Source organism: Carassius auratus, chromosome 50 (genome assembly GCF_003368295.1).
Source record: "Carassius auratus strain Wakin chromosome 50, ASM336829v1, whole genome shotgun sequence".
In the NCBI taxonomy this organism is placed as follows: Eukaryota; Metazoa; Chordata; class Actinopteri; order Cypriniformes; family Cyprinidae; genus Carassius; species Carassius auratus.
This window is the reverse complement of record NC_039292.1, coordinates 10,243,161-10,255,998: the sequence shown is the minus strand read 5'-3', so window position 1 is coordinate 10,255,998 and position 12,838 is coordinate 10,243,161. Positions and strand designations below refer to the sequence as shown.

At 35.3% G+C, this 12,838-nt stretch overlaps 1 long non-coding RNA gene and 1 pseudogene across 1 annotated transcript; one reads left to right on the top strand and one right to left on the bottom strand.

Moving 5' to 3' along the window:
- Positions 1–1,177: 1,177 nt before the first annotated feature.
- On the bottom strand, positions 1,178–2,754 carry LOC113066960 (uncharacterized). The gene is made up of 2 exons (XR_003279242.1): positions 2,611–2,754; positions 1,178–2,126 (listed from the first exon to the last, which is right to left on the bottom strand). It is a non-coding gene; the product is annotated as an uncharacterized LOC113066960 (long non-coding RNA).
- A 1,521-nt stretch (positions 2,755–4,275) lies between these two features.
- On the top strand, positions 4,276–10,954 carry LOC113066959 (uncharacterized; annotated as a pseudogene).
- The last annotated feature ends 1,884 nt before the right edge of the window (positions 10,955–12,838 follow it).

Below are 12,838 nucleotides of genomic sequence, written 5' to 3'. Positions count from 1 at the left end.
GACCCAAAAAGAACAATTTTACTCTCATCAGTCCACAAAATGTTCCTCCATTTCTCTTTAGGCCAGTTGATGTTTTCTTTGGCAAATTGTAACCTCTTCTGCACATGCCTTTTTTTTAACAGAGGGACTTTGCGGGGGATTCTTGAAAATAGATTAGCTTCACACAGACGTCTTCTAACTGTCACAGTACTTACAGGTAACTCCAGACTGTCTTTGATCATCCTGGAGGTGATCATTGGCTGAGCCTTTGCCATTCTGGTTATTCTTCTATCCATTTTGATGGTTGTCTTCCGTTTTCTTCCACGTCTCTCTGGTTTTGCTCTCCATTTTAAGGCATTGGAGATCATTTTAGCTGAACAGCCTATCATTTTTTGCATCTCTTTATAGGTTTTCCCCTCTCTAATCAACTTTTTAATCAAAGTACGCTGTTCTTCTGAACAATGTCTTGAACGACCCATTTTCCTCAGCTTTCAAATGCATGTTCAACAAGTGTTGGCTTCATCCTTAAATAGGGGCCACCTGATTCACACCTGTTTCTTTACAAAATTGATGACCTCAGTGATTGAATGCCACACTGCTATTTTTTTGAAGTGAAGTGAAGTGAAGTGAAGTGACATTCAGCCAAGTATGGTGACCCATACTCAGAATTTGTGCTCTGCATTTAACCCATCCGAAATGCACACACACAGAGCAGTGAACACACACACACACTGTGAGCACACACCCGGAGCAGTGGGCAGCCATTTATGCTGCGGCGCCCGGGGAGCAGTTGGGGGTTCGATGCCTTGCTCAAGGGCACCTAAGTCATGGTATTGAAGGTGGAGAGAGAACTGTACATGCACTCCCCCCACCCACAATTCCGTCCGGCCCGAGACTAGAACCCACAACCCTTTGATTGGGAGTCCAACCCTCTAACCATTAGGCCACGACTTCCCCTTTGAACACACCCCTTTCAACTAATTCAACTAATTGCCCAATTGCACAGCCTTAAGAGCGTGCATATCATGAATGCTGGGTCTCATTTGTTTTCTGAGAATCTACTGAACCTACTGGTAACTTGTTTGCCACGTAGCAATAAAAAAATATACGAAAAACCTTGATTATTCTGGTTAGTCACATTGTACTGCTATTATTTTGAACAATACTGTATATATATATATAGACACACACACACACACACACTTTGATTTTTATTTATTTTGACTTACTACCTAATTCATGTAATTTTTTACATTATTTTCAATATTGTAATAAGTATACTTATGTTGTTATATATGGTTTTGCTTACAAGCAGTTCATGTATTGCAATTGCTGATTGTATATTATTTAAGAAGCTATTGTTTTCAAAGAAAATCATACAGCAATTATCACATTATGATGACGAAATTACAATTGTAATTGACTTTAACTCATATAACACAGTACATAAAATAGTACAACAGTTACTTGTACTATTACAAATCAGTAATAGTAAGGCAATAATGGCTGTTTGTGCACTGAAAGTAACTAAAAATGCAGCTAGTTTATAATTGTTAATTATAACTTGCAATTATAATATAATTCCACACAATTTTTTTACAAATAAATGTTCAAGCAATATGCACACTATCAATGTAAGACATTTATACATTTTTCAAAATGCATAACATTTTCAAATAATTTTTACAGAAAGACATACTATTGTGTCTATGTGGTCAAAAACACCCTCACTGTTTTAATAGTTGGTGTTAAATGCATTAGTCGTCATACATACAGCAAGCAAGCCAAAGGCAACAGGGGTTAATTAAGAAAAAACTGTAAGATGTCGATACTGGAGTAAAAAAAACCTTTGGAGAAACCAGACTAACCAAAAACACTGGGGACCAGTTCTCCTCTGTATATTCAGTCTGAACATTCAGCTGTAAGGTTAGAGGTTAAATGTGCCATGTACAGGCAGCAACATTGTTTTCTCTGTGGCCCAGGTGAGGCATGCAGTGGGAGTGAAGAGTGCTAAGGTGCAGTCATCCATTCATAAATTCTTGCTGTTTTGCTGAAACTGGAAACAGTTCATCCTATGTGAAGTCCATTGTGGAAGATTGGGGAATCCTCAGTCTCAACGTAACTCGAGAGCGTCTGGGACAGAGCTTCTGTGGTAAAGAAAAATATAAAAATTGTTTAGGAACTGTAATATAATTTTAAAAAAAATTCCTCTCTGCCTTTGTAATATACAGTATGCTGGAAGACTTTCTTGACATCATACAGAACGGGTTCAGAATACAACAGAAGCAGGAAACATCAAAAATCACTGTTAACCGTAGAGCATCGGTTTACAATTCTTGCAAAAATCAAGTTATGATTTATGTGTATGTTGTTATAAAAACAATCAAACAGACATAAATGTAATCTGTTAAACTCAGTCTATTTTGCATTCAAACATTGCTTTAAATAAAGAGACAGGTGATTTATTTGAGCAGAGCTTGTTTTCTGCCTCCACTATTTGGAAAGTCTAATACGAAAATACTAATAAATATATATATACTATTTTATATTAAACAAAACAACTGCTGCAATCTCCTTATGATTTATTGTGCCTTAATTTACTATTAATTTCATTCATAATTATTCACTTACTGAACGCTATTATAAAAGTATATACGTTTGTTTATGTTAAATAAAAGATAAACATGAGAAAAGAGTCGTATCTTCCCTTAAAATGCATCTTGAACAATCGGGTCCCACCATAGACAGTAAAAGAAATGGACACAGCGACCCCATTGGAACTCAATTGAGACAAATGAAGCCCAGTTTTAGCGTTTTTTAGCACTTCCGTTTCTGACGCGCAGACTCAAACGAAGCTTGACGACGTCAGCAACCTGTCTGCCAGATGTAAATCTTCTAGTAGCTGTGCGTGCAAACTGCCATCGTTAATCTTGCAGAGACGGCGAGTTTGAGCGGGGAGTTCTTTGTCGTGAGTGAGCAGGAGTAAGTATACTGATTAATTATTTTGTATAGTATTTTAAAATGTAACGCCACTACGCCATATTAAGTTAATTGCCTGCGAGCTTCTCCACCTGTCTGTACGGTAATGCGACAGAGAGCCGAGTGGTTATGACGCAATCGTTAGCCTATTTTTTACAAAAACTGTTTATACGGGGCCATAATGTAACATAGAAGGTAATGGAGCCCTTTATACATTGTCGTGTATCTTTAGAAATAAATAATGGACAAACAGAGTCTTTAAACGCCTCAGATGTAAAGTTATTCGCTGTCAAAGTGACGCCAAAATGAATGGGAGTCAATGGGAATGTTAACGCAAGTGAAGTTCTGCTAAAAGATGGCAGCCCCCACCCGACTTCAACTTCCGGTCGAGTTCCTTGCCCCTTGGGTCCCACCTAGCGAGGACCCCTAAGATGGCGGCCATCGCGATGCCTGTGCGCAAGTCGCAACGGATGCACTTGCATCTTACAGTTTTTTCTTAATTAACCCCTGTTGCCTTTGGCTTGCTTGCTGTATGTATGACGACTAATGCATTTAACACCAACTATTAAAACAGTGAGGGTGTTTTTGACAACATAGACACAATAGTATGTCTTTCTGTAAAGATTCTTTGAAAATGTTATGCATTTTGAAAAATGTATAAATGTCTTACATAGTGTGCATATTCCTTGAACATTTATATGTAAAAAAAAAAAAACAGTAGAATCATTATATTATAATTGCAAATTATAATTATATAGCAATTATTGCTATCTATATAAACTATCTAGCTGTATTTTTAGTTACTTTCAGTGCACAAACAACCATTATTCACTTACTATACTTAATGGTATAAATATAATAGGCATACTGACATACTTCATGTAAAATTAATATAACATTCATTTTACATAAAATAATAATATATATGTATATAATACAACAATAACACGGTTCTGCACAAGCAATTGCGATATTATATCATTTAGATTAACAATATAAATTTACACACACACATCGAGTAGCTGTATGCTATGCTGATACGCGAGTAACAAAAAAAAAACAAAAAACGAGAAATGTTTGATTTCACAACCTAAGCGCGTCGGCTATATACTAGCATATGAAACATGTAATTTAAAGTACATAAATGGTCATTATAGCAAAGTTCAAACGACAAAAATAAAAACGCTATTTAGCAGGAATTGTAATCAGGCGCTAAAAAATAATACCCATTAATTGTTCGTTGAGCCAATGGGATCACTCGGGGTCCTAAGCGGACTCGATTTCTCATGACACCGGGGCCGCTGAGCGCTAAGATTCGCGGCCGCCATCTTGAACCGGTCATAGTTTCGTTGCGTAGCAGCAGTTAAGATGCCAGAGCACTGTGCGGCATTTTCCTGTTCCAATCGGCGGACCATCGCAAGTAGGGGTCGGGGGATAACTTTTCACAAGTAAGATTTAACATTACTATCGTAATATTGGCTGTATTTTGTCCTTAAATCCAGAGAATTGAGAAGGAGCAAGGATCTTTGATAGTAACGTTACTGTACTGAAATCGTAGCTAGCTAACGTTAGCTAGGCTATGTATCTCCCTCCCTCAACTCAGTGTTTCCCACATAATTTAACGTTACTATTCAGTTCAGAAAGAAGTTAGAAAGCACTTGTTAGATGCACGAAACTTATTTTAGCGTTAGGTAACGTTAAGTGCCTATTACCAACTCAATCCAATCTGAAGTTAATACATACATTGTTCAACCGGACATAATAACTGTTATTTGTGTTTGCGCACGTGATATCAGGAAGCAGTGTATACACACATGACATTACATTATTACATTATTTATATATATATATATATACACATATACATACATACACACACACACACACACACATTACATTATTACTCCATTTTCCCATGTAAAGTTAATCTCCCTTTAGATTACAATGGACACAAGAATGCTATGTAGAAATAAAACAATTATTATTGGTATAACATTGGCCAGAGAAATTAGTGTTTTGTTGTTAGCTTCACTATTTACTGAATCAAGTAAGTTTTCAGTAGTCCTATTTCAAAATAGGAGTTTTGTTGAAGAAAGGTTCTAAGAAATGTGAAGGAAGAAAATAAGCTTGACCTCCTCTGTGAAATGTTTTTGTGTAGACCCTCCTAAATCTTCACTTTTCATTTTGAAGGTTTCCCAAGGACAAAGATGTGAGGAAGAAGTGGGAAGTGGCTTTGAAGAGAGAAGGATTCCATGCAAATGATACATCAGTACTTTGCTCTCATCATTTTAAGGAAGGTGATTTTGATAGGACGGGTCAGACTGTCCGACTCCGAGATGGTGTTATTCCATCCGTCTTCAGCTTCCCGGTTCACCTCCAAAGAGTAGGTGTATCCTCATAAGACTATTAGCATTCATAAATGTAAATGTTCTTAAATGTAAATTATCAATCACAGGGCAGGGTCAGATGCTTATCCCTTCAAATATATTGTATTATGTATTATGCTTCTTCATTTTAGTTGGAAAAGGGCAGGGTTACATCTACCTCCAGAAGAGCTGAAGAAAGCCTGTCCGTGGCCTCTCAGGATTCCCAGGAAACGGCAACCTCAAGCCCACAACCTCAGCCTAATGATGTGAATATTTCTACTTTAAACATCATATCATAATGTTCCCTGGACATATTAAAATATTATCCCTTGTTTGCTTCCACTCATATTAAACACGCTCACAAATAAACCCATACAAACACAATTTAAGACATGTTGAACATGCATTACTGGCGCACACACACACACACACACACAGTGCTGGCAGTGGCTTTGACATGTGATGACTATAAGAAAGAATGTGGGCCATAAACTAGTGGTGTCAAAATAAGGTTTGTGAAGTGAAACATTACTCAAACCATGTTTTTTTAAAAATCTTTCCTTTAGGATCATGGCTATGCCTTGCCTGCTTCTCCTACCGCTCTTAAGACCAGATTCAATGAAGCCTTGGCAAGAGTGGAACGTCTAGAGCGAGAGAAGAAGAATTCCATTGCCAGAGAAAAGAGGGCAAAAACCGCAGTGAAGAGTCTTCTGGGGGATTTGAGGGAAAAGAACCTCATTAATGAAGAGCTCAAAAGAGAAGCTTGAATTCTACTCTGGTAAAACAAAATTTGCATTTTGAAATTCATGTATATGTTATTCTTACTCTCTAATTAAACTCCTTATTTATTATCTGAAGGGGACTTATTCCTTTTAAAACATCACATTTCAGATCTTCAGCAAACAAGGCCACGAGTACACAAAGGACTACAGAGAGTTTGCGCTCACGCTCCATCTACATGGTCCAAAGGAATACAAATACCTCAGAGAGACTCAACATTTTCCCTTCCCACATCCACATACAATACAAAAGGTAGGCTTAATGTTGTCCGAATTTAATTTTTAGGAAATTACTGATGCAAACACGCTGAAAAGCTTCTTAATTGTTTTTTTTTTACAGGTGACTGTTCGTTGGCATGTGTGTGAAAGAGAGAGTGAGAGAAAGAGAGAGAGAGGAGTGCATGTGTGTGTGTGAGAGAGAGCGTGTGTATGTCACAAATCATTATAAATTGTTTCTTCAACTTATTAAAATATTTTATTTTACTGCAACTATCTGTTTCTGCTTCTTTATCATATTTATAGTGTGTGATTTATAAATTACCTTATCACATATTTAGATTTTTGACATCTGGTCACTTTATATCTTATATCAGAATATTATATAACTGTTAAGCCTACTATGAATATTAAAATACGCTGAACCATGTGTCCTGTATCACAGCTACATGAATGACCTTTGCAGCAGCAGCAAAAAAAAAAAAAAAACGCCTCAAAATCAGTTAGGTATTCAGTGAGATATGATTAATTAAATGCGCTGACAGCTCATTGCATCTGGCAAACAAGTTACACTGAGTGGAGCTGGCGACCGATCCAAGATAGCGGCTCCACGTGGGTGTACCAACCACTCCCAGTAGAAGGCGCTATTTCGACAGCATTGCGCTATTCGTTTAAAACAGAAGGGCTGTAGCGCCACCTAGTGTCCGAGTGAGACTCGTCCTCCAGCGCTGTTCAGCCCTGCGCAGGGACTGGCTCTCGCGCAGCCATTTTCTGTCCAACCAAACGGCCGAGCTGAGACGAGAACCAACCAGGGCTTCATCGCAGGTTAGTGCGCGGCTCCGGCCAATGATTGTAACCCATATTTCGTTACATCGAATGGAAATCTCCGCGCGCGAGTGTTTTATTATTAGTTGGCGGGGAGAAAGAGAAATTAAGCGCGCTTTATGAAAAGCAGCTCGCTGTTGTATGAATAATTGTTAACAGCTCGTGACCGTGTACGGCCCTTTTGTTTACAACGAGCGGATCCGAGTCTGCCTTGTTCTCTGCCCTCTTCTGCTGTTTAATTCATCCATCAGTTATAATAACTCATTTGACAAGTTAATCTGAATTGATCCAGTGGGCAAGAGTGGTTTGTGTTTATTTAGCGCCTGTGAACATTGCTTGCTAGCACCGGCGAACTCTTTAATAACCAATAAAATACACCAATGTGTTCTGCTGTCAAAATCTCGACATAATATACCCTGTTATTTCTCATTTGATTCATTTTTATTAGTTATCAAATTTCATATTTAGCCTTCACTGACCGTCTTATTGATTATTTAAATATAAGCAAGCGTGTGCTGGTCTTTGAGGGGAGTTTGTTTGAATCTTTTAAATGAAAAATGTCTGTTTATGTGACTCACTGAAAGATGACAATTATGAACGTTTATTACTGAATTAAATAAAGGCTCAGTTCATATTAGGGGCTTTGTAATTGTACGTCTATGGTGATGAAATGTCTCAGATTTTCGTTTATACATGTTTAGTAGTGCACTGCAATGGCCAAAAAAATACTGTTTAGGTAGGCAAATAACTTGGCTTTGAAACACAATCAGTAATTTACAGCTGTAATACAATTTAATTCATGTTTCAGATGGACGGAGACAGTTCAACCACAGATGCCTCCCAACTTGGCATAACTGGAGAATATATGGCTGGTAGTCACTTTGTTCTAGCTCAAGCTCAAGAAGGTAAGAGAAGCTGAAGACGTTATTACAAATGATTTAATTAATTGATTAATGCATTATAAAAAGCTGCTGCAATTATTATGTAACATTTTATATAATTAAATAATAACAGATTAAAATAATGAATAAATCATTTGACTACAATGTTTACATTTTTTATAATTGTATATAAGAAAAATATATAGAATCTTGTGTTTATTAAATGTAAAATTGTAATTATTAAAAAATATATATTTATTTATTCATAAATTACTGTCCTGGTCAAAAGTTTGGAATCATTAAGATTTTTAATAGTTTTTATTATTTTTTTTATTATTATTATTGGCTTCTATATTCAGCATTGCTGCATTTATTTGATCAAATGTAACACTGTGAAATATTAGTAACGTTTAAAATTACTGTTATTTTTATATAGTTATATATATTTTATATATTCAGCATTGTTTCTCCAGTCTTCAGTTGCACGTGACATGATCCTTCAGAAATCATTCTGATATGCAAATTAAATGCTTAACAAACATTTATTATTATTTATTTATTTTTTATAAAGATGAAGGCGATGAGGGTCTCAATGACCACGAGGATGGCAATGGAAGCAAAGATAACCTACGTGAACAAGACATCTATCTCCCCATCGCCAACGTTGCCCGAATCATGAAAAATGCAATCCCACAAACTGGAAAAGTAAGTCAATTTTAAGGGAAGCCAGTATGATTTGGGACCCTTTTTTATTTGGTTTATGCATAAAAAGATGCGCTTTGATCACATCTCTGTTTATTTGCTCAGAGCTTTTTTTTTTTAAATACCTTTTATTCTGCTAAAAGCAAGTGAAACTTTAGCATGAACGTTATTCAGAAGACTTTCTCTCCATCACCTCAGATAGCAAAGGACGCCAAGGAGTGTGTGCAGGAGTGTGTGAGCGAGTTCATCAGCTTCATCACTTCAGAAGCCAGCGAGAGATGCCATCAGGAGAAACGCAAGACGATAAACGGCGAAGACATCCTGTTCGCAATGTCCACGCTGGGTTTCGACATGTATGTGGAGCCTCTGAAGCTCTACCTGCAGAAGTTCAGAGAGGTAACATCGACGTTTACGTTTTAATAGCATCATCGTACATCATTGAAGTCAAAAGGCTTATTCATTTCATGCAGTATAAGTAAGACTTTGCACAGCTGTCAGGGGTGTGGATTCCTCCTCTTGATGGGTTGAGCTCTTTTGATTGACGAGACATTTGTGTGAATGTTCTCAGGCCATGAAAGGAGAGAAAGGCATAAGCTCTGTCACTGTAACCGAAGGCATGGGAGAGGAGCTGACCGACGAGACTTTCAGTAAGTTACTGATTAGAGTACAGATGGTGCTTATAACCAAATTTGAACTGAATTTATTAGTATTTGTTGTGTACAGTCTAATCTATACTACTGTATTAACAATTTGTTAATTATTGTTTGTATACTGTTGTAGTATTTATTATGTGTGTGTGTGTGTGTATATATATATATATATATATATATATATATATATATATATATATATATATATATATATATATATATATGCCATTATTTTGTTCAGTTATTTTATTTTTTTAATATTTCTATGTAACTTTAATTAATTAATTCACTTATTTATTTATTTATTTATTATTCATTCATTTTTATTTTAGTATTTTTTTTATTCATTGAAAAAAAAGGAAGATTTTGTGTATGTTTTTTCATATTCTACTTCAACAAACCCGTTTTATTTCAGGTAGTTGCCAAAGCTGCATTTAATAATTTATAAGCTGTAGGCACACTGTGTGTTATTATTTATGTCTTTAATACAAATGAAGGTCTTAAATATTTGTATGCAAATTGTTATTATCTTTTTACATTTTTATTAAAAGCAATAAGTTAACAGCAAATTTGTCAAACATATTGTAGAAAAATAACCTATATAAATAAATATGCAGTTTGACTTTCAATTTATTAACAGAAAATAACAACATTTATTTAATTATTATAATTATTTTAATATTTAGGTTGTGTACAGTATTTTTTCCTCCATGTGTTTTGTATAAATAATTAATTGATGAATTAAATGTAATTTTAATTACGTTGATTATGAAAATAGACATGATAATTAGAATAGTTATTATTATTATCTATATATATATATATTATTATTATCTATATCTATATTTATATATTTAATGTTGAACAGTCCATCAAAATCTTTTTTTTCCCAGCAAATCCTCTACCTGCAGGAATCATAACAGCTGATGGACAGCAACAAAATGTGATGGTGTACACCACCTCCTATCAGCAGGTCAGAATCACAAACACACACATTTAAAGATTATTATTTAAAGATCGATCATTTAAAGATGATCATTTAAAGATGGCACAATTCAGTCTACACTTTTGAGCATTTTAGGTGAATATTTAAATTTCATTTAATCTGATGCAGATCCCAGGTGTGCAACAGCTCCAGTTCTCCTGAAGATGTGCGGAAATCATCACCTAACATCACGAATCAGACCTCCACACTTCTGTTACGGAGGTCTTTAGCAGACTCCCACAGGTCACAGAGCTGGACTTCTATGTTTGTTTAGCTTGTTTTCGTGTGTGCTTTGTGTGTGTCTGTTCACACACATTATGATTTTACGTGACTAGTCTGTGGGTTGTTTTTTAGTTTGTTTTTCATCACACATTTAAAGGATTGGGGTAAAAGGGGTCCTGAGGGCTTTCAAAACTAACTCACCCCTCTGTCAAAGCAATAAAATAGAGCAAATGTGAATTTACCTGCGTCTTAGTGGAACGAGTGTTTTACTCCTTTTTATATAGATGAAAAATCATGCTGCATGTGTAATTTCAGTTTGATGAGACGTTAACACTCAAAATAAAATATGGTCCTTTTTGTAAATAGTTCATATTTTGTGTGTATGTTTCTTTTCCTTTAATGTTTTCATGAATTTGTATTGATGCATTTCATTCAACATGAAGAAGCAATCAGCATTTCTTAGTCAAGCCCCAAAATAAATCTAAATGATTTCTTTAGTGTGGCCCATTTTAAAGTCAGTGACTTTCTTTGGAAGAGTTTATATTCAATTCTAGCTGAATTTCATTTTGTTTTTATGTTCTTATTAATTTACATTGAAACTGTGCTTTAAAACAAATAAGGATATCTGTTACCTCATGAACACTTAAAATGGCATTTAAAACCATCATAACAATTAATTGTTTAATGAAATAAAGCTGTAAATAAATAGTCTAATTATAAATTTTATATGGGACTTATTAATTATTTGTAATATATTTTAAGCGACAAATACTGCCTGACTCTCCTCGCTGGTGAAGTCATTTCTGTTTAGCATTGTCAGCAATCGGAGCAGGGTTATTAACAAACAGTAAAACCATAAAAGAGCTTTTGTTACTTGAAAAAAAGTAAATATAAAAATTAGTTCAAATGATAATAATTAGTGCTATCTCAAACACTGGTTGCGAGTGGAAAAGATGCAAGAAGAACACAAAAATTAATTAATAAATTAATATATTAATATATAACAATATGATCTAAAAGAAGATTTGTTATCAATGGGAAGCCTGGCAGCGAGTGCTGTCTCTCATCCTGCTGAGAGCAGTTACATGACAAAGACACGGTCTGAAAGACATCACACCTCCAGGGCGACTTCCTGTCGCTTTACCCACCTCCACCTAGCCAGACTGTCTGATGGGGCGGTTCACACTTTAACACCTCTGATTGTGTCCTGACTCAGGCGAGGAGCGGGGGTTCTGCTGCAGTTTCAGAGAGAAGGAGAATCAATCAAATCGTGTGTCAATGATGAATGAAAGAAGTGGCTGAAGTTTTGATCTCGGTGGAAATACTCGATTTGTGCATGTTATTAGAGATATCTTGCTATCTAGCCATGTCAATAGGTTTTGTCTAAATTTTTATTATCTGTCAATCATATTTTATTAGAGCACACTGTGACATGCATTTGAGGATACACACACACACACACACACACACGTTTTAGCCATATACACAAGAGAAATACTGAAGGCCAACACCTGTGCAAACAGAACATGGAAAATAGAGAATAAAGAAAAAATTCCATCATACATGTTAACTGTTTTGAATATGTTTTCTTATATTAAGCTTTTTGCGGATTATTTCAAATCTGTTTTGAGCTGTGAAAAAAGTTGAAATGAAAAAAGATTGACAAGTGTCAGAGCAGTCGATCAGATTTTGACAGGGAGGAGAGGAGGATAATAAATCCTAGGTCACATGAATGCATAAATCAGCCTCATACCAATCGTGGTGATGACAAAGTGTATGTTTAAGTAAATGTATCTTATGCATTATGAAATGTTTTATTAAATATTTTGATATGTAATCCTATTAAGGCATGAACCAGGGTGTTATGTAGGCTAATAAAATATGTTTAATGGGACTGACTTTGTATTTCATGTGATTACAATTTAATTAAAACATTAGAAATGTATAATTATTTAACGTTTCCAATAAATTACACAGCCGACAGAAAGTGAGCTTATCACTAACTTTGCTCTAACCAGAATTTAAGAACTCTCTTTCTCAAAAAACAAAAACCTGTCGTTATAATCTCTGAAGCTGCCTTCACTGCGAAATGAACCTCTTACTTACACGTAAAGCATTAACTACGACTAAAATATGTACAAATTAAAAAATAATAATATAACTATCCATTGCTTTCATGCACTTACTTTCATTTCCTATACAATCATCACGTATTAGATCAAATTGAGGTCGTGCAAATGAATTTATATTTTCA